At 53.2% G+C, this 23,290-nt stretch overlaps 1 non-coding gene across 1 annotated transcript; it reads right to left on the bottom strand.

Moving 5' to 3' along the window:
- Positions 1-11,281: 11,281 nt before the first annotated feature.
- On the bottom strand, positions 11,282-11,353 carry trnac-gca (transfer RNA cysteine (anticodon GCA)). The gene has a single exon. It is a non-coding gene; the product is annotated as a tRNA-Cys (tRNA).
- Between the last annotated feature and the right edge of the window lie 11,937 nt (positions 11,354-23,290).

Genomic DNA, 23,290 nt, shown 5'->3' with positions numbered 1-23,290 from the left:
ATTCAAGTGCTGGCGTCACAGGATGATGTGTGCTCCCCGGCTTCGACACCCCGAGAGGTCGGTGCCTGTCATCGTACGCTCCCATCTGATGACGTAAGGCGGGACCACTGCGTAACGAATGTGCGCACCCCCCTGAATGACTCCAATGTTCTCCACCCTGTATACCGGGGCGGGTTTTGCTGTGGGACCCAACACCGGCATCCTCACCACTATTCCCATGATAGTGTGATTCGAGCGTCCACAGTCCACTGGGACTGGGTATGCCTCTGCAGCTAGTCTGAGCTGGCACGGGCTTAATGCGTTCTCAAAAGGGTGGAGCGCTTGCAAGTGCTTGTTGCTGATCCAGGACGGGACCAAACCTTGTTTTAAATCCTCCAGATTACTGCGGCCCTCGCCCAGTAACCACGCCCCATATAGCACACAAGCCTCGTTCTGTGCTGCCTGATCGGATGCATTCCGATCCTCCCTAATGAGTGCATTTACCGTTCTAGCGTGTTTCTCCAGCTCAGCGATTATCTCTTTTAAGTGTAGTGTCATGGCCTGGTCCTCATGTAGCTCAGAGCCCACTACCTTATTTTCGTTTGTCAGTATGTCCTTTAACTGGGCCTTTAGACCATTAACCTGTGTCTGCAGCTCCATGTTGTCTAGAGCATTGACGACAGATGTCCCGGTACTAAAAGCAGTGAAAATGTCATTTACAGTACCCCTTCTTTGCCTCCCTGCCCGATCCAAAACTTCCTGTGGTGTGGTGTACAATTTGGCTTTGTCGATGTCGGCAAAGTCAAATTCATAAAATTGTCTGAACATCCTGGTTAACAGGACCTGGTACAATTGCTCCGTTTCCTTGGGACACCACTCCGGCAATTGTACCTCAGTGAGGTTTAAAATCACTGAGGCCACCACGTAGTGTACCCCTTGGTACAGCACCTGACTGGTGGGTACCAATACTAAACCGTTCCCGGGTCCCTTTGTGGTGGTGGGGCACCCTTCCTTCTGGGCTAGTGCTACCGGAATCGTGGGCAGGGGCTTGCGTGGGTGGGTGATGAGTTCAGTGGTGTTTACCGGAATCGGGGAGAATGGGGCTCCGCACGCCCGGGTGCTGACGTCCCACCTCATCCCTTTCCCTTCATCCTGCCACTGCCTCTGGAAAAAGATGGATATGCCCTTGGGGCAAACGCGCTTCGAACCCCACATGCAGACATATATCCCTTCATCTGGTTCCCACCATTTGTCCCAACACACACGTAATTGTCCGTGAGTCCCTGTAATTGTCCGATGGGTATTGTTACCCAGTCGCTCCCACTCGATTGTAGAGTTCTTCATATTCTTTCCCAGCTTTCGGAGCCACCACCATCTACTTAACGGTACATTCCCATTACACACCAAACAGATCCTCTTTCCCACGGTAACGCTGACTCTGGGTGCAATGATCCTCACCCGAGGGCACAGTAACGAAGTCTCTTGGTAGGCAAACCCGGATTTGCTGGAGTATTCTGTAGAATTCGACCCCAGCCATCCTGGCCATCTCCCTTGGTGGAAGTAGGTGGCGGTTTCCTCAACCTCTCGCTTCCCCGTCCCATCCGTCGCAATGGGGGCTGTGTCCCCGGAGCATCCGAACACGATGACGTCCTTGGTGCGGCCTCGGTAGGCCAACCCGCACCCGATTGCCGCGAGCACCACAAGAATCCTCTCCATTGTATCCCTGGTTTCTGTAACCGATAAGATGATGTAGCCAGGCTCCCAATAGGCGCTGGCCTAATTAAACGGATGCTCGGGTCCCCTGACCCTGCTTCCAAACAAACACACATACTGGGCAGACTTCGAAAACTACCTTTTAAAACATCCCCATCATCTTAAACTTTACATGCCTTAAACTAACATTAAAATTACTTAACTTAACTTATCATTACCTAAGCTTATGTACAGCGCCGCCCTCCTTCGGGCGGCCTACCTAATTCCTGTGAGGGCTGCAGCGTTCCGCCCCCTGTGGCGGGGCTGCACTGACCTTCGGCTTTGATGCCCCGCAGCCTGTCGCTGCTACTGAACGGGAATGGTGTCTTTCCTGGGCTTTCTGAAGTCGCCGTCTACTGGGAGTGGGTGACTCGGGCCAAGACTTTACAGGCTGAGGCGTTCGGGTCGACCTACGAGGGAGCGCCTTGGGCGAGGCTCCCAGGGCTAACGGACCAGGGATCGGGACCTTCACTGTCGCAGCCTGTGGTCCCACCACAGCTGCCGGCTCCGGCTCCCCTCCCTCAGGCTCCGCCCCCCCGGGGCCGGGATCTGTGGCATCCGACTCCACTCCACCTGTCCCCACAGGTGGTGAGTCTCCGCCTCCAATCCCTACCTCCCCTAAGCTCGAGTCGGGGTCGGGACCTTCGGCCTCCGACTCCTCCTCCTCCTCCGTGATCGGGTCCGGGGCAGGGTCGAGCCGTTCGGGCTCTTCCTCGTCCGAATCCCAGATCAACGGGGAGACCTCCCACTCCATTGGGATGACTCCTCCCCTCACGCAGGCTACAGTTCCATCCTGTGTGGTCTGTGACCCTGTCTCAGGCTGAGGATTTCTGTCCTCAGACCTGGCCCCGGTTGTTGGCCCGTGTGCACCCGGCTTAAACAGTTTACACTGGTTAATGTGAAACCATTTCGTACGTCGGGGCACTTTCACTGCGTAGACCATGGGGCTGGCCTTGTCTACAATGCTGTAGGGCCCCATGTACAGTGGTTCTAGACTCCCTACTCGGGCATAGTTCCTAACCATGACCTGGTCTCCGACTTCCCACTCTTGCTTCTTACGGGGTTCCAGCAACAGTCGATTTCCCTGATGCTGTCTCCCCATGTTCCCAGCCACTTGCTCATAAACCTGTTTCAGGCGCTCCAAAAGGGTTTGGACGAACTTGTCCCGATTCACCTCTTAGAGCTGGCCCTCAGTGAGCACCGGGGCTAGTACATGGGTGGGTGTTCGCATGATCCTCCCAGTCATTAACTCGTGCGGGGAGTACCCCATACTTTTGGAATGGCTGGCCTGGATCCCCATGAGGACTAGAGGCAGGATCTCTGCCCATTTCTTGGGCGAGCCCATTGCCTCTTTCCTCAGCTTTTCCTTGAGGGTCCGGTTCATGCGTTCAACAATCCCGGATGACTGGGGATTGTGCGCTACGTGCCACTTCCCTTCAATGCCCTAGAGCATGAAGGTGTTCTGCATCACTTGGCCGGTGAAATGACTCCCACGGTCGGACTCCACAAATCGGGGGAGCCCCCACCGTGCGAACACTTCCCGGATCAAGATCTTGGCAGTACCCAGCGCCGTAGCTGTTCTACACGGGAAGGCTTCTACCCACTTGGTAAACACATCCACCAGGACAAGGCAGTACTTATAGCCTCCCTGGGCGGTGGGCAGGGGCCCTATGTAGTCGACCTGGATCGACTGCCATGGTCCCTCTACCCTCCTGATGTGCCCCATGGGCACCTTCCTTTTCTGGGGGTCTGGGTTGTTTGCAGCGCACACAAGACAGCTTGCACAGAACTCGCGGACATCGTCTCGAAGTCCCGGCCACCATCCCGCCTGCTCTACCCGTTGCCAGGTAACCTCAGGCCCGGGGTGTCCTGCCCCTGGACCCTCATGGGCCAGTTGAAGGAATTCCCTCCGGTGCTGCTGTGGCACAACCCACTGTTCCTCTCGGAACAACATGCCTTCCTTGACGGAGAGGGCTGCCGTACTGTACGGACCCTCTACCGGCTTGCCCTCAGCAATAGCATTGAGGACTGTTTTCAGGGCGGGATCCCGGGTTTGGACGGTCTTTAGGTCTAGGGGCGGTGTCACCCCTGTGTTCCCTGGAGTCCCCTCCCTGCCTCGGATCGCTGCCACGGGTCCGGGTCCATAGGGGTCCCAGAAAATGCCGTTGCGGGCACCCTCCCTGGCTAGCGCATCCGCCTGCTGGTTGCCCTGACTGCGGGGTTCTGTGGTGGAATGAGCCTTCACCTTGTGGATGAACACCTCCCCTTCCTCCCCCACTGCTGCCAGGATCTTTTCCAGCAAGGGCTTAACTGTTAAAGGTCGCCCGTCCGCGGAGGTGTATCCGCGGCGAGACCAAATGGCCAGGTATTCCGTACACGAATTGCATGTGAACATGCTGTCCGAGCAGATTGTGTATGGGGTTGGGAAGATCTCGGGGTGGGTAACCACGTACGCCACCGCGGACAGTTCAGCCTGCTGTGCGCTCATAGTGCTGGGGAGCCTAATCGCCAGGGCAATGTTTGCCGCGGGGTCATAAACTCCACACCCTGTGAGTCGTTCGCCAGCAGATACCGTGCTGGAACCGTCTACGTAGATCTCGCGGCCTGTGGGGTGTATCCCGGCCCGTAAACCTATGTTGACCTCCCATACCCCTTCGACGGAACACCGATGGGCTGTTCTGGGATATACCAGGTTGGCCACAAGCTTCGGCTCGCAAAGACCTTTAACTTTGAGATCCATCTGAGAAAGGAGGAGGGTCCAGCGTGCAATCCGAGCGCTGCTTACAGTCCCATCTTTAATCCTTCCATCCAGAAGCATCTTTGTGGGTGTGTGGTGGGTGAGGAGAGTGATGGGAGAGGTTCCCGTGAAGATCGCTGATCTGTTCACAGCCCAATGCGTGGCCAGGAGATGCCGTTCACAATTGGAAAAACTCCTCTCCACATCCGTAAGCACCCTCGAAGAGTAGACCACCGGCCTCAGCTTGCCGTGTCGCTCCTGGAGCAGCACGGCGCTCAGGCTGTCTCCACTGGCGGCTACTTCCAGGAAAAACTCCTCCCCCCCATCTATGGCCCCTAGGGCTGGCGCGGTCTGCAGGTCCCTCTTCAACTTCTCGAATGCTGCCTGACAACCCTCGTCCCAAGACCACTCGACTCCCTTGTGTAAGAGTCGGAGTAGCGGGGCTGCTGTGGCTGCATAGTCCTCGATGAAGTCTCTGCAGTACCCGGTCAGTCCCAAAAAGGACCTCACACCCGTTACTGTGTTAGGAATCGGCAAATCTTGCACCGATTCCCGCCTAGCCTTATCTATGGCTCTTTCCCCAGCGCGGATGGCCAGACCCAAGAATTTCACCTCCTGCTGGCCGATCCGTGCCTTCTTTGGGTTTACTTTAAAACCCTTCCTTTCCAGTAGCTCCAATAATTTGGCTAATAGTGGGCCGTGCTCCTCCCTTGAATCCGTGAACAGGAGCAAGTCGTCCACATACTGCACTATCTGATTGGGCTGGCTAAATTCCTTTAAACTTCCTGCCATGCACTGATGGAAAATGCTGGGGCTGTTGTGGAAACCCTGTGGCAAGCAGTTCCAAGTGTACTGTTGCCCTTTAAAAGTAAAGGCAAACTTGTACTGATCCTCCCGCCGCAACGGAATGGACCAAAAACTGTTCGAGATATCCAGCACCGTGAACGTGGTCGCGGATGCTGGAAAAATCCCTATTAGGTCGGCAACTGCTGCTACCGTGGGCGCGCAGGCTGGGATGTTACTGTTGAGGACTCTGTAGTCCACCGTGGCCCTCCATGAATTGTCCGGCTTCTTTACTGGCCATAATGGGGAGTTCACGTGAGTGGCTATCGGCCTCAACACGCCCTGCTGTACCAATGAAGATATTGCTGTCTCCATGTCGGGTTCTGCTTCCTTGGGGAAGTTATACTGCTTTTGGGGTCGGATCATGGGGTCCCCGTCTATGCTGACCTCAAACCCGGTGACCTTCCCACAGTCGTGCTTGTGGGTGGCAAACGCGGTCAGATTGTCCGACACACACGCTTGCAAGTCCGTTGGGACGTCCGCGACCATCAGCTTGAGGTCGTAACCTCCTGACGGCTTCATGGTGCACAGGGCCCCTTTTTCTCCCTTCCCTGGGATCACGACTACCTTGCCTAACCCATTCTCGGCTCCCCAGAGACAGTGATTTCTAAGGTCCACGAGGATCCCGTGTTCCACCAAGAAATCAGACCCGAGGATGCCTTCCCCCCCCCCCTCGCTCCACTTCAGCAGGATACACGTCCATGTGGTTTGGAGTGCTCCCAAATGAATGGAGAGCGGGATGAAGAACGCACCAGCCTGTTCTTTGCCTGTGAAACCCGCTACTGAGAATGGAGCCTGGGTAGACAGAGGTGAGGCAAAAGGTTTAGTTGTGTGGATCACGGTACATGATGCCCCCGTATCCAACAGGTAACTACCCTTTTCCTTCTCTACCTCCATCTCCACAAGGGGTCTTCTCCACGCGTCATAACGGAGCGGACACAGGTAGACGGGCTGCGCTGGCTTTAGTCATTGGGGCGCTGCGGTTTGGGCTGGGGGAGCAACAGGGCCGTTGGCGACTGCCACCTTCCCCTGCGAGGTCATTAGAGACCGCATTTCCTCTAAAACTGACTCGATCGCATCGGGATGGATTGACACATCGGCTCCTTTCTCCCGGATGGGCGTTTGGGCTGGGGCTGAGGGAGCTTTTCCCTTTGAATCCTTCCAAGGATTTTTACAGTCCCGGCGCCAGTGACCTTCCTTCCCACACCCGTAACAACTACTTTTGGCTTGGGGAGGGCAATTCCCCTCCTGATGCCATTCCTTTTTAACAGGAGCTGCAGGCCTCGCCTCATGCACCTTTCCCTTCGGGGGAGGCACTTCTTTACTCCTGCTGTTCCTGTAACCTATCGTGAGCTGATCAAGTACTAACTCTTCCGTGGAGCGGGGGTTATTGGGGTCAAAGAAATCAGACCCGAGGATGCCTTTCCCCCCCCCCCCCCTCGCTCCACTTCAGCAGGATACACGTCCATGTGGTTTGGAGTGCTCCCAAATGAATGGAGAGCGGGATGAAGAACGCTGTTTTGGCCTGCTCCCTCACCTGGGGCAAGCAATTGGTGACCAGGCACCGGAGCCAATGAGCCCTTTGGCCATCGTCCAGCCTGTTCCGGGCCGGCCCGCCCGGGCAGCTGCGTCGATACACTGACCACAACCTTCCGGCAAAAACCCGTGGGGGCTCTCCCTCTAGCTGTACCGTCCTACCCAATCGGAGGAACGGATTTCCGTCATCTTCCCCCATAACCTGCAGGACCTCGTCCCGTAAATCCTCATACACCCCGTGTCCTCTCTTGCTCTCGTCAGAGAGACACTGGAGCATTGAGCTGTCCAGGGAGAACAGCAGCATTTTGCACTGCTCTCTCCCGTCGCAGTCATTAACTGCTGCGGTCTGCTCCACGTCCCTAAAATGGACGAAGGGATCTCCTGACTCGGAGAGTTTTGGGATGTGGCTTATCATTGCCCTTAGCTGTTGTGCGCTGTGGGGCATTATGATCTGATTGACGAGGGGTCCGTCCTCGCCATCGTCGTTGCCCGGACCGAGCCTCCGGTGTCGAACGGGACACAGCGGTACCGGCTTCAACTCTACTACCTGGGGTTGCTCTACCTCCGGAATCTCTTCGACTAACTTCACTGTTTCCTTCCCCTCATCCCAAGACTCACTATAGCTGGGAGGTGCCGATGGCATGGTGGTTGGTACCACAACTGCCTCTTGCGGAATCGGTCTTTTGGATTCCTTGGCTTACAGTAGCTGGCTCGCTGGTGGGTTTATGAGACACACCAAGCCGTTTGCCTTCACTAGGGCCGTTCTCAGGTCCTCTAGTTCCCTTTGGCAAGCGCTATGGTCGGCGTTCTCAGACCTATCCTCGATGGCCATCTTGTAAGCTGCCCTAGCTCCCAGAATACTTTCCTCCTGTGCCTCTACCTGCTGAGCTAGGTGGAAACACCTGTCCCTTATTCTACCTTCACTGGCCTTGGCCTCAATGACCTGACACTCCAAGTAATCTATCTTGGTCTCATGGCGATGGGTTACGGATTGGCGTTCCCGATTCAGCGCGTTGAGCGACTCAATCAGTTTCTTTCCTCCCGCAACCTTTTCCTCTACTTCTGCTAGTAACCCTTTGATCTGGGCCGTCTGTGCTACAACGACTTGGTCCAAAAGCTGGACTTGCTTCTTGTAGCACATTAGCCAGACTGCTTTTTCTACAGATCTTTTGTGCTCTTTGCTTTCTGTCCACTTGATGGCTGCGTCTAGCGGGCGCCTATCTCTTAATAGGTCAGATATCCACTGTTTTGTAAGATTTACCTTCCCAAAAACATAATCCGCTATTCTCTCATCCATCACATTTTGTTTATTCAGACCTTGATCTAAAACACTACATTCCTGCTGCCAAGGTCCTGCCGCAGTCGCCATCTCTGTAGGGGGTTTCTCTTGCTTGCTCTGGTCCCCTGCCAGGCTTCTTGCAATAATTACCCGTGAGTGGTTCGACCCACTTGCCCCTGCGGTTCTCGACCTTGGACTTAGATGCAGGGAGCTGTAGTGCAGAAAAACTCAGTAGACCAGGTCGAATAGCACGAAATGGATGCCTTTATTGAACAGTTTGCAGCATTATAAAATACATGTCATATGCACAGATTAAAGCAACTACAAGCATGCACACATCTATAAACTTAACTCTATGGAAATGGGGAACACACGGCACATCGAAAAAGCGGTAACACATTACAACTACCCTTAACCCCCTCCCTTAGACCTAACTAAGTTTCGATTTGAGGAACTCGGGATCATGCTCACCACTTTAAGAATTACGAAAAGGGGTTTGCAGCCTTTCGACACAGCTTTCCGTCGTCACGTGGGTTTGGAAAGTTCTGGCGCAGCTTGTTTTCCTCTTGGTTCTCCTGCGATGAGGCAGCCGATACAGCCTTGGTGAGCGCTCGCCATGGATGAATCCGTTACTGACGTGACTTTAAGAACTGGATGCACATGGATGAATCCATTACCAATGTGATGTTGAGACACTGGAGTGCTGGGCCCTGAGTGTCTTCTTCTCCGGCCTGGGTCGTCGATCTCCCGATGGTCATCCTCGGGGCGGGACGCTGGTCCCAAAAAGCTTTCTTTATACAGTCATAATGTCCTTCTGATTTGAAGGAAGAGCTGGAGTACAGGGTGTCTTCTTCTTCGGCCTGGGTCGTCGATGATCTCCCGACAAAAGTACCCGGGCCACCCCCGTCGTCTTCCCATCATGGCCGGGCCTTGCCTGCCCGAACACCGAACACGTTCCGAACCGAAATGCTGCTCGGTTCCGATGGAGTCTGTCCCGAAGCGTACCGATGGAGAACTCGAAGAAGTACCGTAGAAGTTCCGAAGCTACTCCCAAGCGTTGAGCGTACTTCTGAAGCGTACAAGAAGTGAAGCCTGAAGTGAAGCGTACTGATGGACTTTTTCAATCCACAGTTATACCTTTTTGGAACATTCTTATCTCCCGCCAAATCATAGTCCTGTCTTCGTAATAATTTTGGCGGGCAGAACTCTCTGCAGGGGTGTTTTGTCTTCATAATGGGAGTCGGTGATAGCTTAACTGGCCTTCCTGGGCCGATAATGTCTTTGCTTTGTCACCGTAACTCGGTTTGTATATTGCTCGGCCTGGAGATGGCCCTTGATGGCTGTTAAACGGCTTCTCTTTGTACAGTAAATGGGTTAAAGTGTTCATTCAATTGTCCGCCCATTTCTTGATGGGCCTCATCCTGCTACCCAAATCTGTGCTGTACTTATAATCTAATCAATATGTATACACAGTTCCATGAGTTTCGGTTTCCCGAAACTGGTTTTAGCGGGCTTTAATGTCCTTAATCCACAAGCCTGTCTGGCTTGCAGTAACAGAAATTCAAATGGTCCCAGAAGCTGGTCACGAGGTCTGGCGGCCATTTTGTGTGCCCTTTTATCAAAGGTTTCTCTGTACAAGCTTCTTTTTGGTCAATAAAGCTGTCTTATTAACCCTGACTTCTTGCGTGATTACTTACGAAAATTTCGCGAATCTTACAAACGGGGTCATGTCAAACAAATATTACATAAAGCTAACCATTGCTTTAAAGAGACTCCTCACCCTTCTTTCAAAATTGGCAAGAAATTTTATGCAGTTACTTTTCAGCTGTTCAAAATCATGGAAGTTTTTTATCGTGTAAATTAAGCTGTTTCTAGTGGCAGAAGGGCCAGTAACCAGAGGACACAGATTTAAGGTGATTGACAAGGGAATAAAAGGCAACATGTGGAGACATTTTTTTACACAGCGAGTTGTTGTGATCTGGAATACACTGTTTGCAAGGGTGGTGGAAGCAGATTCAATGGTAACTTTCAAAAAGGAATTGGATAAACCCTTGAAGGGGAAACATCTACAGGGCTATGGGGTACGGGAAGTGGAGTGGGATTAATTGAACAGCTCTGCCAAACACACGGTGCAGGCACAATAGAGCTAAAGGCCTCCTTCAGTATTATATCATTCTATCGTAACTATGGACATGGTGTAGCGGACGGCGGGTATAACTATCGTTCTCTGCGATAACATAGGAGTTCATGAGGAGATATTTATATATCAACCAGGAACTTCTATAATCTGCAGTCAAATGTTCTACCACTGAGCTATAGCCCTCTGACAAGCCAATGTCCCATGAACTTCACAACCGAATGATCCAACCAAGAATGCCCTGAGATTTACACACAAGCCCCACCCTCTCTTAATTGGGGCACATTTGCAGCCCAGCCGGATATTCACTGAGATGCCCCACTCCATGCCCACGGCCTCATTCCTGGCACCAGGTCATTAACATATGGGGGAAGGTCTCGCTGGTCTGTGCGCAGGATTAATGCCCATCTGGGGACAGGACTCTGCTGTGGGAAAAAGAGGTGGGTAGTCCACTGCCAGTGGAAACTTTTGCAAATATTTAAAAATCTCCCACTTTTCTTGGTGCACGACCTCGCTCTGAGAATGTTTGGTCAGGCTGCTCGCCCTATTCATCAGCTGAAGCTCAGTGGTAGCACTCGCACTAGTGAGTCAAAATGTTGTGGGTTCGAGCTACCCCACTCCAAAGACTTGAGTACATAATCCAGGCTAACACTTCAGTTTAGGTCTGAGGGAAGTGCTGGCTTGTTGCAAGGGCCATTTTTCAGACGAGGCATTCAACCGAGGCTTGTCTGTCATCTCTGGTGTGTGTAAAAGATCTCATGGCATTATTTGAAGAAGGTCAAGGGAGCTCAGCCATGGTCCTGGGTTACATTTATCCCTAAACCAACACTAAAATTGCTGTTTCATTTTTCTCACTGCAGTTGGCGCTGACTCTAATCACTGAAATAAGCAATCTGCACCTTCATCACCACAAGGATTGACTGTTGGTGAAAAATGGCTCTGCAGCAGCATTATTGTTAATGAACACAGAGCTACTGTGGAGAAAGGGATTTTTAATTTTTGAGCCTAAATGTTAATGAGGGGGCACCTGGATTTGAACCAGGAACTGCTTGATCTGCAGTTAAATGCTCTACCACTGAGCTACACCCCCAGAGCCCTATTGGTAGATTTCTGCTTCAGAACAAAATGTTGCATAGCGCAGGACACCATGAGGGATAGGAAGATAACGGGGTCATGTCAAACAAATATTAGATAAAGCTAACCATTGCTTTAAAGAGACTCCTCACCCTTCTTTCAAAATTGGCAAGAAATTTTATGCAGAGTTATTTTTCAGCTGTTCAAAATCATGGAAGTTTTTTATTGTGCAAATTAAGCTGTTTCTAGTGGCAGAAGGGCCAGTAACCGGAGGACACAGATTTACGGTGATTGACAAGGGAAAAAAAGGCAACATGTGGAGACATTATTTTACACAGCGAGTTGTTGTGGTCTGGAATACACTGTTTGCAAGGGTGGTAACTTTCAAAAAGGAATTGGATAAATCCTTGAAGGGGAAACATCTACAGGGCTATGGGGTAAGGGAAGTGGAGTGGGATTAATTGAACAGCTCTGCCAAACACACGGTGCAGGCACAATGGAGCTAAAGGCCTCCTTCAGTATTATATCTTTCTATCGTAACTATGGACATGGTGTAGCGGACGGCGGGTATAACTATCGTTCTCTGTGATAACATAGGAGTTCATGAGGAAATATTTATATATCAACCAGGAACTTCTATAATCTGCAGTCAAATGTTCTACCACTGAGCTATAGCCCTCAGACAGATCCACAAGATTCACCAGAAGCAGTGAAGTCCAAGTCCAGATACCATCAGGAGTTCGAAGACCGTGCAGAAGAGGAGACGGCTCAAGGAGTTCGGAGGACTTCCAAGTTTGTGCAGGAGAGCGGGTCCAGGAGCCGGTCCCTTAAGGAAGATTGGAGATCCTGGACGTAACAAGAGTACCAAGGTCCAGGAGTGTTTTAAAATTCTGGTGAGCATAAAGGCCCAACTCTACCTAACTGACATAGTTGAGGTATATTTTAGCAACGGGAGGGTTTGTAACATTAAGGGTTTTGTAATTCAGGAGTGTGATTTATCCCTCGATGTGTCCGTGCGCTTTTCCCACCCCCGCTTTAGTATACCGCTGATTAAGAATTGTTGTATGATTTAAGATATTCCAAGTTATTCCTTGTGTGTTAAATTTTAGTTCCCATTGGGAGACGTGCTTGTTGAGATACCGCGGCAAACGTGGGAGTCGAGACCAGAGCTAGTAAAACACAACTGCTTTATTCAACCTCATGGCAAAGAGAAACTGGAAAAGCCCGCGCATCCACTTAAATACTCCCCAGACAGGAAGTGCTCCCGGCAGCCTGTCCCTGCGGGAAACAAGTTGCTGGAGGAAAGGGCCCCTGGCTGGGGGCGTCTGCTTAAACTGTCCGTGCCGCCGTGAGCGGATTATGTCCAGTGGTGGCGTGTCGCCACAGAGCTCCCCCCAGAATCCGCTTAGGAGGAGTGGACGAGTTGTGACGGTGGTCTGATGGTTCTGCCGCAGCGGTTCTGAGTGGTCGCCGGTCTAGTTGGTGGGGCCGGGCGGTTCGCCGCCGGCTGTGCTGGCTTGCTGGCGGGACGGCCTCTAGTTGGAGGCCGGGCCACGGGGACCTGTTCCCCTGGTTCTGTGTGTGCTGGTTTGAGCCGGTCGATGGAGACTGTGTCGACCCTGTCGCCGAGTCGCAGCTTGAAGACCTTGTCCCCGGTTTGTAGTACCTCGTACGGTCCGTTGTACGGGGGTCGCAGGGGCCCGCGGTGCGCGTCGTGTCGCACGAAGACGAAGCGCGCCTGTTGTAAATTTGGCAGGACGTGTGGTGCGAGCTCACTGTGTCAGTTGACCGGAAGTGGGGCGAACTGCTGAGCGGAAGAGAAAGAGTTGAGCCGCTGCTGTTCGGCCGACCAAGGCGTGGTAGCCTCCAGAAGGAATTCGCCTGGGATGCGCAGCGGTTGTCCGTAGACTAACTCCGCTGCCGAGGACTGGAGGTCTTCCTTGACCGCGGTGCGTAGGCCTAGTAGCACCCACAGTAGGCGGTCAGTCCAGGTACTGTCCTGCAGGCCGGCGCGGAGTGAGGCCTTGAGTGACCTGTGGAAGCGTTCACACAGCCCATTGGCCTGCGGGTGGTACGCCGTGGTTCGGTGGAGCGTCACCCCGAGGTTGCGTGCTGTGGCCGTCCAGAGTTCGGAGGTGAACTGGGCGCCTCTGTCGGAGGTTATGTCGGCTGGTACGCCGATCCTTGCGACCCAGGTGTTAACGAATGCCCTGGCAATGTCGGCTGTAGTGGTGGAGGGCAGTGGCACTGCCTCAGGCCAGCGTGTGTAGCGGTCGATCATCGTGAGGAGATAAGCTTGGCCTTGCGATGGCGGCAGAGGACCGACGATGTCGACATGTGCGTGGTCGAAGCGGCGGCTGGGTACCTCGAAGTCTCCCGGGGTGCTTTTGTGTGTAGCTGTACCTTAGCCCGTTGGCAGGCGAGGCAGGAGGTGGCCCAAGTCCAAACATCTTTGCTGAGGCTGCGCCAGACGAAACGCTGGGAGAGGAGTTTGACGGATGCGCGGGCACCCGGATGGGAGAGCGCGTGTAGCGCGTCGAAGATGCGGCAGCGCCAGGTTGCAGGGACGACCGGCCTGGTTTGGCCGAGTGAGACATCGCAAGTGACTGCCGTGGCTTCGGGCCCGTGCGCGACCTTGGCAAGGCGTAGCCCTGGCAGGCTGGTAGCCGCCGAGAGGAGGTCTGGGTCCGTGAGCTGGGCCGCTGCTAGTTGTGCGTAGTCGACCGCGAGGTGATTCGCGCAGATGGCGGGCCGGGAAAGGCAGTCGGCGACAACGTTGTCTCTACCGGAGACGTGCTGGATGTCCGTAGTAAACTCGGACACGGCCGCGAGCTGGCGTTGCTGCCTAGCGGACCAGGGTTCGGTGTGCTTGGCCATCGCGTATGTGAGCGGCTTGTGGTTCACGTACGCGGTGAAGGGGCGGCCATCCAGGAGGAACCTGAAATGGCGGACCGACAGGTGGAGCACGAGAAGCTCGTGGTCGAAAGTGGAGTATTTGACCTCCGGGGGGCGCAGTTGGCGGCTGTAGAAGGCAAGTGGCTGCCACGCGCCATTGACCCACTGCTCGAACACGGCTCCGACCGCGTGGTCGGAGGCATCGGTGGTGAGCGCAACCCGGGCATCGGCCCTCGGGTGCGTGAGCAGGGTGGTGTCGGCGAGCGCATTTTTGGTGGCGTCGACGGCGGCTGACGTGTCAGTGGTCCAGGCTACGTCCATCTTGCCGGATTTACCTCGGAGGGAGTCGTATAGGGGCTTCATGAGGGCTGCAGCTCTGGGGATGAACCTGTTGTAGAAGTTCACCATCCCGAGGAACTCCTGGAGGCCCTTGATGGTTTTGGGGCGGGGGAATTGCTGGACAGCCTGCACCTTGTTGGGCAGGGGGACGGCCCCAGCAGGGGTGATGTGGTGACCGAGAAAATCGATCTCGGTTAAGCCGAATTGGCACTTCGCCGGGCTGAGGATGAGCCCGTGTTGGGCTAGGCGCCCGAACAGGATGCGAAGGTGCTCGAGGTGTTCCTATTTGGAGGAGCTGGCCACGAGAATGTTGTCTAGATAGACGAATAGGAAGTTCAGGTCCCAGAGGACTGAGTCCATAAGGCGCTGGAAAGCCTGGGCTGCATTCTTGAGGCCGAAGGGCATCCTCAGGAACTCGAACAGGCCGAATGGGGTGATGACGGCCATTTTGGGGATGTCTGCGGGGTGTACGGGGACTTGGTGGTAACCGCGCACCAGGTCGACCTTGGAAAAGATGGTTCATCCGGCCAGTCGGGCCGAGAAGTCCTGGATGTGTGGCATCGGGTATCGGTCGGGGGTGGTGGCGTCGTTGAGGCGGCGGTAGTCCCCGCAAGGGCGCCAGCCTCCGCCGGGCTTGGGGGCGATGTGGAGGGGCGAGGCCCAAGGGCTGCTGGAGCGGCAGATGATGTCGAGTTGTTCCATGGTGGTGAACTCGGCCCACGCGATTTCCAGCTTGGCCGGGTTGAGTCTGTGGGCGTGGGCAGAAACTGGGGGGCCGGTGGTGGGGATATAGTGCTCCACACCATGTTTGGCGGCTTTGGCCGAAAAGGTCGTGTTAGTGAGGGCGGGAAACTCGGCTAGGAGTGCCGAGTAGTCGTCCGTGGCTCTGGCGAGGCAGTAGTTCGTCAGGCCGGCCGAACGGGCCGGCGTGAATGCGCCGGGGATGGGGGCCATAGTGTTGATGTCGACGAGGTGGTGCCTCGGAATGTCGACAAGGAGGCCGTGGGCGCGTAGGAAGTCGGCGCCGAAGAGTGGGCAGAGGACCTTGGCTGTGAGGAACTCCCAGCGGTAGCGGTGGCCTGCGAGGTCGAGCGTGACCATGCGGGTGCCATTTGTGCGGATGTCAGAGCCATTGGCTGCGGCCAGTGTGATACCCCGTGTGCCGCGTTGGATTTCGAGGGCGGAGGCGGGGGTGATGCTGTGCTGGGCCCCTGTGTCGCACAGAAATCGGCGGTTGGTTCTGTCGTCGGTGATGTACAGTAGAGGCCCCTTTTGCCCCGCGGCCATCGCGGGGGCCGGTGCGGGGGGGGGGTTTGAAAGTGCACGGTCGCGTGCAGCGTTGGGTCCTAGTGCCAAAACGGGTGTGGTAGTAGCAGTGACCCGGAGTGGTAGGGCGGTCGGGCCTAGTGGGCCGGGAAGACAGCGTGGTCGTTGCCGTGAGGTCGGGCGCGACGTCGCAAGCGGACTGCGCAGAGAGCAGCTGGTCGGCCTTTTCGGCTATGTCATTCAGGTCCGTGGAGCCAGACTCCACAATGAGCGGGCAGATGCTGGCAGGGAGCTGCCGAATGAAAAGCATGCGAAAGAGGGCGCCGGTGTTTTTGTCGTCCAAGAGGGACAGCATGTGGGAAAGCAGATCCGAGGGTGAAGCGTCACCAAGGCCGGGGAGGTCAAGGAGTTGGCAGTTGCGCTGGTAAGAGGACGTTTGAAATTTTTTAAGGAGCGCAGCCTTCAGATGTTCGTACTTGCCTTCCACTGGTGGATCCTGCAGCGCTGCCCAAACCTTGGGGACTGTGGCGTAGGTGAGAGAGGAGACAAGGTAGTCGTACTTTGTGGCGTCGACTGTAATGTGTTTCAGCCGGAACCTGGACTCAGCTTGAACAAACCAGGCTTCGGCCAGGTTCTCCCAAAAGTCCGGTAGTTTAACCGTGACTGCGTTTGTATCCGCCATGCTAGCTTAGGATTCGTCCTGAGCGTCGGGGTCGCCAGTGTTGAGATACCGCGGCAAACGTGGGAGTCGAGACCAGAGCTAGTAAAACACAACTGCTTTATTCAACCTCATGGCAAAGAGAAACTGGAAAAGCCCACGCATCCACTTAAATACTCCCCAGACAGGAAGTGCTCCCGGCAGCCTGTCCCTGCGGGAAACAAGTTGCTGGAGGAAAGGGCCCCCGGCTGGGGGCGTCTGCTTAAACTGTCCGTGCCGCCGTGAGCGGATTATGTCCAGTGGTGGCGTGTCGCCACATGCTAATGATTTTTGTCTAAATTGATTCTTGCATTCTCTGTGTTTATTCTCCTTGAAAATAAAGATATTTCTGATTTAAAACTCACCTTGTCTCACCTGATCCATTTGTCTTCCGAGTCACAAGTTGGGCCACACATCAAGGTTGTCTGGCAATAAGCCCAGTGTCTAGAACCGGTGAGGGGGGAGCGCTTCGGAACCGCTCACGAGCAGTGCAAAATCAAAACCGATCTAGCACACCATAAGCTCGTTAAAGCGACCCCTTACAGAATGGCGATCCAGATGGGACACTGGCTACAGAAACCTTGTGTGGTGGACAAAGACTCGGGTGAGATGGATGTTATGGAAGATAGGTTCGCCTCCTACGTGTGTGGTAAAGTAAATGTAGCGAAAAAATGGGTGTATGACCTGTTAGGAGCCGAGCGTCCCCTAAAGGCAGCCGCCCAGTCGACGGCTAGTAAAGAGCACCGCAAGGGCATTGAGAAAGCGGTGTAGCTTATGTGCTATAAAAAGCAGGTTCTGGTACTGGACCACGCGGTGGCCAGTAAAGAAACCAAGATTAAGCATTTGTCCCAAGAGCTGCAGGAAAAGGTTGCAGCGGAAGGGAAAGTGTTAGTTGCTCTGGAGGCCATAAGCCAAGAGAGGGCAGCGATGGTCCGGGACCATCGGGGGAAGGTAGAAAGGTTGGAGGGCAAGATAGCTGAGCTGGAGGGGTGCGCTAGGTTCAGGGTAGAACACGTAGAGTATCAGGCAAGAGAATCCAGGGAGAAAGAGAGGAGATTAAAAACGGAGATTTGCCGCCTTACAGGGGAACTGAAGGCACGGGAGGAAAAGGTAGGCGAAGTAAAAGCAGCCTATAAGCTGGCCTGCGCTCGAGGGTTTGAGGAGGCAGACCACGGCCCCTGTGGGCAGGAAATAGAAAGCCTGAATCTGGCATTGGCCAGGGCAAAGGGGATGATATGCCTCATTAGCCCCAAGGTCGGCCAGGCTGAGTTCAACGGTAACCCAAGCAGGGAAGTCCCGCAGGCAGCCCCCAGAACAAAACGGGTTAGGGAACCAGAGTTTTCACAGCCACCACCCCTAGCCCCTAGTTTTCCAGAGGTCTGGGATCAGGAGGGGGTGGAGGATGAAGAACCCAAGGTAGACCAGGGTAGCCGAGAGAGAATCAGGGACCGGGACCGGTGTACCCCGTGACACAACGGAGGTGCGGACCACCCGGTGACGACGGGGAACCTGGGGACATCCAGAACCAATTCCTGGTGCCACACGGTACGCAACAATTGTGTTCCATGGTGAGCTACATCCCCAAGCTCACCATGAAGGGGGACCCTTCTCTGCACTTTAGGGAGATAGAGCAGGCGGCCTGTGTGAATGACTGCGACGAGGCAGAAAAGGCCAAAATGATGCTGTTCTCCCTGGGTAGCGATCTCCTCCAGACGCTACCCGATGAGTGTAAGAGGGGTCAGGAGAATTATGGCAAGCTCAAGGAAGAGATCCTGGAGGCCATGGGGATGAACGAGGGGAGTCCGTTCTCCCGGGTAGAGAAAACAGTCCAGCTCCCCGGGGAATTCCCGCAGGCGTTCGCTGACAGGCTGTGGCCAGTCTATCAGGATGCGTGCCCGGGAATGCCGGCGCGAGCGCGCCTGAACGGGGAACAGTTAGTTCACTGGCTAAGGTGCCTTATGAACAACTCCCTGCCCTGCGTTCGAATGCAGGCAATGGCCTGGTTCGACCCCCGAAACCCTCTGATCACGGAGGCGACGGTAATCCGCCAACTCACTGTCACCTTTAGAAATGGGAGGGATAGTGAGACACCCCAGCAAAAAGGGGAGGTTTGTGAGGTCAGGCCTGGTGACCAGCCCCGTAAAGAGTGGCGCCAGGGAGGGAGCCGTCCCAACCAAAGCAGGCAAATGTGCTACGGTTGCGGGAAGGAGGGGCATTGGCGCAGGGACTGTAAGAATCCCTGGAAGGACACAAGGGAAAAGGTTCCCACAGCCCCAGTCCAAAAGGCAGAGACAGAAATTGCTCCTGCTGGGATCGAGTCATTTTTAGAGGCCATGCGGTCTCTTCTGACTGGCCAGGGAAGTACAGCTGCTGTAGTTCCCTCCCCCACCTCTGCCCCCCCACAATGACTAGAGCCAGCGCAGCCTGTCGACCTGTGTCCCCCAGAAAGACATGCACAGGAAAAGACCTCCAGTAAAATGGAGGAATACCTGCGGTGCCAGGTTGCGGAGGCTAAGTTAGTTGAGCAGGCTTTAAGGGAGGAGAATGCTAGGTTAACAGCGAGGGCTGGCAGTTTAGAGGATCAGCTAAAGGTTTTTAAAATGGTTCATGAAGATTTTCAGCCACCAGCAGCGGGTGGTGAGGGGATACCTGCCCCCAGTACAGGAGTGGGGAGGGAAGAGGAGATAAAACTAGATTACTGGTTAGCTGCCAGGTATATTAAACAGTGCAAGCTGTTTAAGCCGGAGGCAGGGAAACAGGCAGCAGGGGCTGAAAAGGCCAGTAAAGAGTTAAACGCTGTAGGGGAGCTGCAGCCACAGGTCACACAGGCTGGACGTGCAGCCTGCATGAGGGGAGGAGTGGTCTCATCTAAACGGGAGACTCCCCCATTGTTCTGGGACCCAGGAGGGGAGGAGCCGGAGGTCTTAGGTCCTGTCCCTGGTTACCCAGAAGGGGAGGAGCCGGAGGTCCCAGGTCCTGTCCCCGATCACCCAGAAAGGGAGGAGCCGGAGGTCCTAGGTCCTGTCCCTGGTCACAAGGAGGCCGAGTCGGAGGACGAAGGTCCCGCCCCCGACTGCGGTGAAGGGGAGGAGCCGGAGGTCTTAGGTCTTGCCCCTGAGTGCAGCATTAGAGAGGTGGCGTCTGGGGGCAGGGACTCTCAACCTGGAGTCCCAGGTAGCAAAGAGGTGCCTGCCGCTGACCCAGAGCCTAGGGAGGTGGAGCCTGCGAGAGGAAGCCCACAGCCGGCAGTCGTGGGGAAGCCACGAACTGCAGCCAGGGCCAAAACTCCAGCCAAGGGTCCGACCCGTGAGGAAACCTCATATGTGGTGACCGTCAGACGGTCAGAGAGAAAACCGCAACCGAAGAAGGTCTGGTCGCCAGTTTTCACAAAAGGAAACCCCCGTAAGAAAGCTGCGGGAAGTTTAAACAGTCCACAGCCAGCAGCCACAGGCTGCCAGGGACTAGCAGCTGAGACTGATGTGGGAACGCTGCAGGGGGAGGCCTGCGACAGTCCCCGCAGATTATAAGCTGGCCGTCCGGAGACGGGCGGCAGATGTATATAGATATATATAGTTTTGGAGAATAAGGTTTAGTTATTGTTATTTTAGAATGAATGTATAAGGTATTCCATTGGATTGTTTTGTACATTGGATGGTTTTGTATTATTGAAATAAAATTATGTTACGACTCTAGGCGAGTCTGTACATTGTTTGAATGTTTTCTCCGATAGGAGATGTTTACTCAACTTCATTGTCGGAATGAGGAAAGTGCGTGGGCGAGGTACACTCCATAGTAAGGTAAACTACGGGGAAGGCCAGTTGGGGAGGGAACGGATTTGTGCTCACCCAAAGACACATGATACAAAGACAATTTGAGATGTTCAGTGTATCACAGGGGGGACTGTAGGATTCGCAAAATCCAGAAAATACAGTCTAGATTGTAAAACCCCTGAAATGGCCACATTTTATGAACACAAGATGGAGTTGGCAGATCACATGACTCATTTCAGAAGGACATACCACTGCAGTATCTTAAAGAAACCTGAGTCGCCACCGATTAGAAGATTCCAGAACTGACTGCAATTGATATGGTAAAAATGGTTACAGTAGTAACGAAGTCAAAACAAAAGTATTTACACCTCAAGGTGTGTTAATTGCTAGCAAAATGCAAACCCATCTCTGAAATCACAGAGCACAGACAAAAACCTATTATCTGTACCAAACTCAGAGGGACACAGGACAGATCCCATTAGTTTCATTTACAAGACATTAAAATAAAGTACCCGCTTTTGTCAAAGCAGCCTGCCCATTACTTTAACAAAAGAAAACCCCTGATTTGGCGCCGAGATAAGGGCAAGGAAACAGTATAACTGTTGAGGGAAAATCGACAGCAAGACAGTCATTCAGTGAGATTCAGACAGATCCATCACAGATTCACACAGACACGAGGTCAAGGACAGAGCGAGGAGGATCCACAAGATTGTTCAGGAGAGGAGATTCAGCCAGACTCAGACAGATCCATCACAGATTCACACAGACACAAGGTCAAGGACAGTTTTAAAAACCCTGGTGAGGTTCGAGGAGCACGGAGGGCCTACAAGTTCGAGCAGGAGAGCAGATTCAGGAGCCGGTCCCATAAGCAAGATTGGTGATCCCAGACGATACAGGAGCACCAAGGTCAAGGGCAGTTTTAAAAACCCTGGTGAGCATAGAGGCCCAACTCCACCTAGCTGATCTAGTTGAGGTATACTGTAGCGACGGGAGGGTTTTTAATATTTAGGGCTTTGTAATTCGGGAGTGTTATTCATCCTTCGTTGTGCCATGCGCTTTCTCCACCCCCGTTTTATTATATTGCTGATCTAGAATTGATGTATTATGATAGTCAAAGTAACTCTTGTGTGTTAAATTTTAGTTCCCATTGAGAGGCGTGTTCATGATTTTTGTCTGCATTGTTTCTTCATTCTCTATGTTTTATTCTCCTTAAAATTAAAGATACCTTTGATTTAAAACTTACCTTGTCTCACCTGATCCATTTGTCTTCTGAGTCACAATTTGGGCCACACATCAAGGTTGTCTGGCAATAAGCCCAGTGTCTAGAACCGGTGAGGGGGGAGCGCTTCGGAACCGCTCACGAGCAGTGCAAAATCAAAAACTGATCTCGCACACCACAAGCTTGTTAAAACGACCCCTTACAAAGGTGATTGACAAGGGAAAAAAAGGCAACATGTGGAGACATTTTTTTACACAGCGAGTTGTTGTGATCTGGAATACACTGTTTGCAAGGGTGGTGGAAGCAGATTCAGTGGTAGCTTTCAAAAAGGAATTGGATAAATCCTTGAAGGGGAAACATCTACAGGACTATGGGGTAAGGGAAGTGGAGTGGGATTAATTGAACAGCTCTGCCAAACACACGGTGCAGGCACAATGGAGCTAAAGGCCTCCTTCAGTATTATATCATTCTATCGTAACTATGGACATGGTGTAGCGGACGGCGGGTATACCTATCGTTCTCTGTGATAACATAGGAGTTCATGAGGAGATATTTATATATCAACCAGGAACTTCTATAATCTGCAGTCAAATGTTCTACCACTGAGCTATAGCCCTCTCACAAGCCAATGTCCCATGAACTTCACAACCGAATGATCCAACCGAGAATGCCCTGAGATTTACACACAAGCCCCACCCTCTCTTAATTGGGGCACATTTGCAGCCCAGCCGGATATTCACCTGCTCCTGAGATGCCCCACTCCATGCCCACGGCCTCATTCCTTGCACCAGGTCATTAACATATGGGGGAAGGTCTTGCTGGTCTGTGCACAGGATTAATGCCCATCTGGGGACAGGATTCTGCTGTGGGAAAAAGAGGTGGGTAGTGCACTGCCAGTGGAAACTTTAGCAAATATTTAAAAATCCCCCACTTTTCTATCCTTGCGGGGAGGTTTGCTAGCACTGTTCAGGGGGGTTTAAACTAAAATGGCAGGGGGTTGGGAACCTGAGCAGGGAGACAGAGGAAAGGGAAACAGGGATAAAAGCAAAAGATAGGAAGGAGAAAAACAAAAGTGGCAGTCAGAGAAATCAACGGTTTAAATCAAACGTGGCCACAGAAAATAATAACTCTAATAGGTCTAAGAGCGTTAAAAAAACAAGCCTGAAGGCTTTGTGTCTTAATGCGAGGAGCATTTGTAATAAGGTGGATGAATTGGCTGCGCAAATAGAGGTAAACGAATATGATTTTTTTGGGATTACGGAAACGTGGCTCAAGGATGGCCAAGACTGGAAACTCAACATCCAGGGGTATTCGATATTCAGGAAAGATAGGCAAGAAGGAAAGGGAGGTGGGGTAGCATTACTGGTTAAAGAAGGGATTAATACAATTGTAATGAAGGATATTAGCTCTTATGATGTGGAATCTGTATGGGTAGAATTGAGAAATACTAAGGGGAAAAAAACATTAGTGGGAATGGTATATAGGCCTCCCTACAGTAAGGCGGAGGTTGGGGATGGCATTAAAAGGGAAATTAAAGAAGCGTGCAATAAGGGCACAGCAGTCATCATGGGTGACTTTAATCTACATATAGATTGGGCCAACCAAATCAGTAACAATACTGTGGAGGAGGAATTCCTGGAGTGTTTACGGGATGGTTTCCTGGACCAATATGTCGAGGAACCAACCAGAGATCAGGCCATCTTAGACTGGGTATTATGTAACGACAAAGGATTAATTAGCAATCTTGTTGTACGAGGCCCCTTGGGT

Source organism: Somniosus microcephalus, chromosome 24 (assembly GCF_052327205.1).
Source record: "Somniosus microcephalus isolate GS21.2 chromosome 24, FLI_Smic_1.0, whole genome shotgun sequence".
Classification (NCBI taxonomy): Eukaryota; Metazoa; Chordata; class Chondrichthyes; order Squaliformes; family Somniosidae; genus Somniosus; species Somniosus microcephalus.
This window is presented reverse-complemented; position numbering and strand designations above follow the sequence as displayed.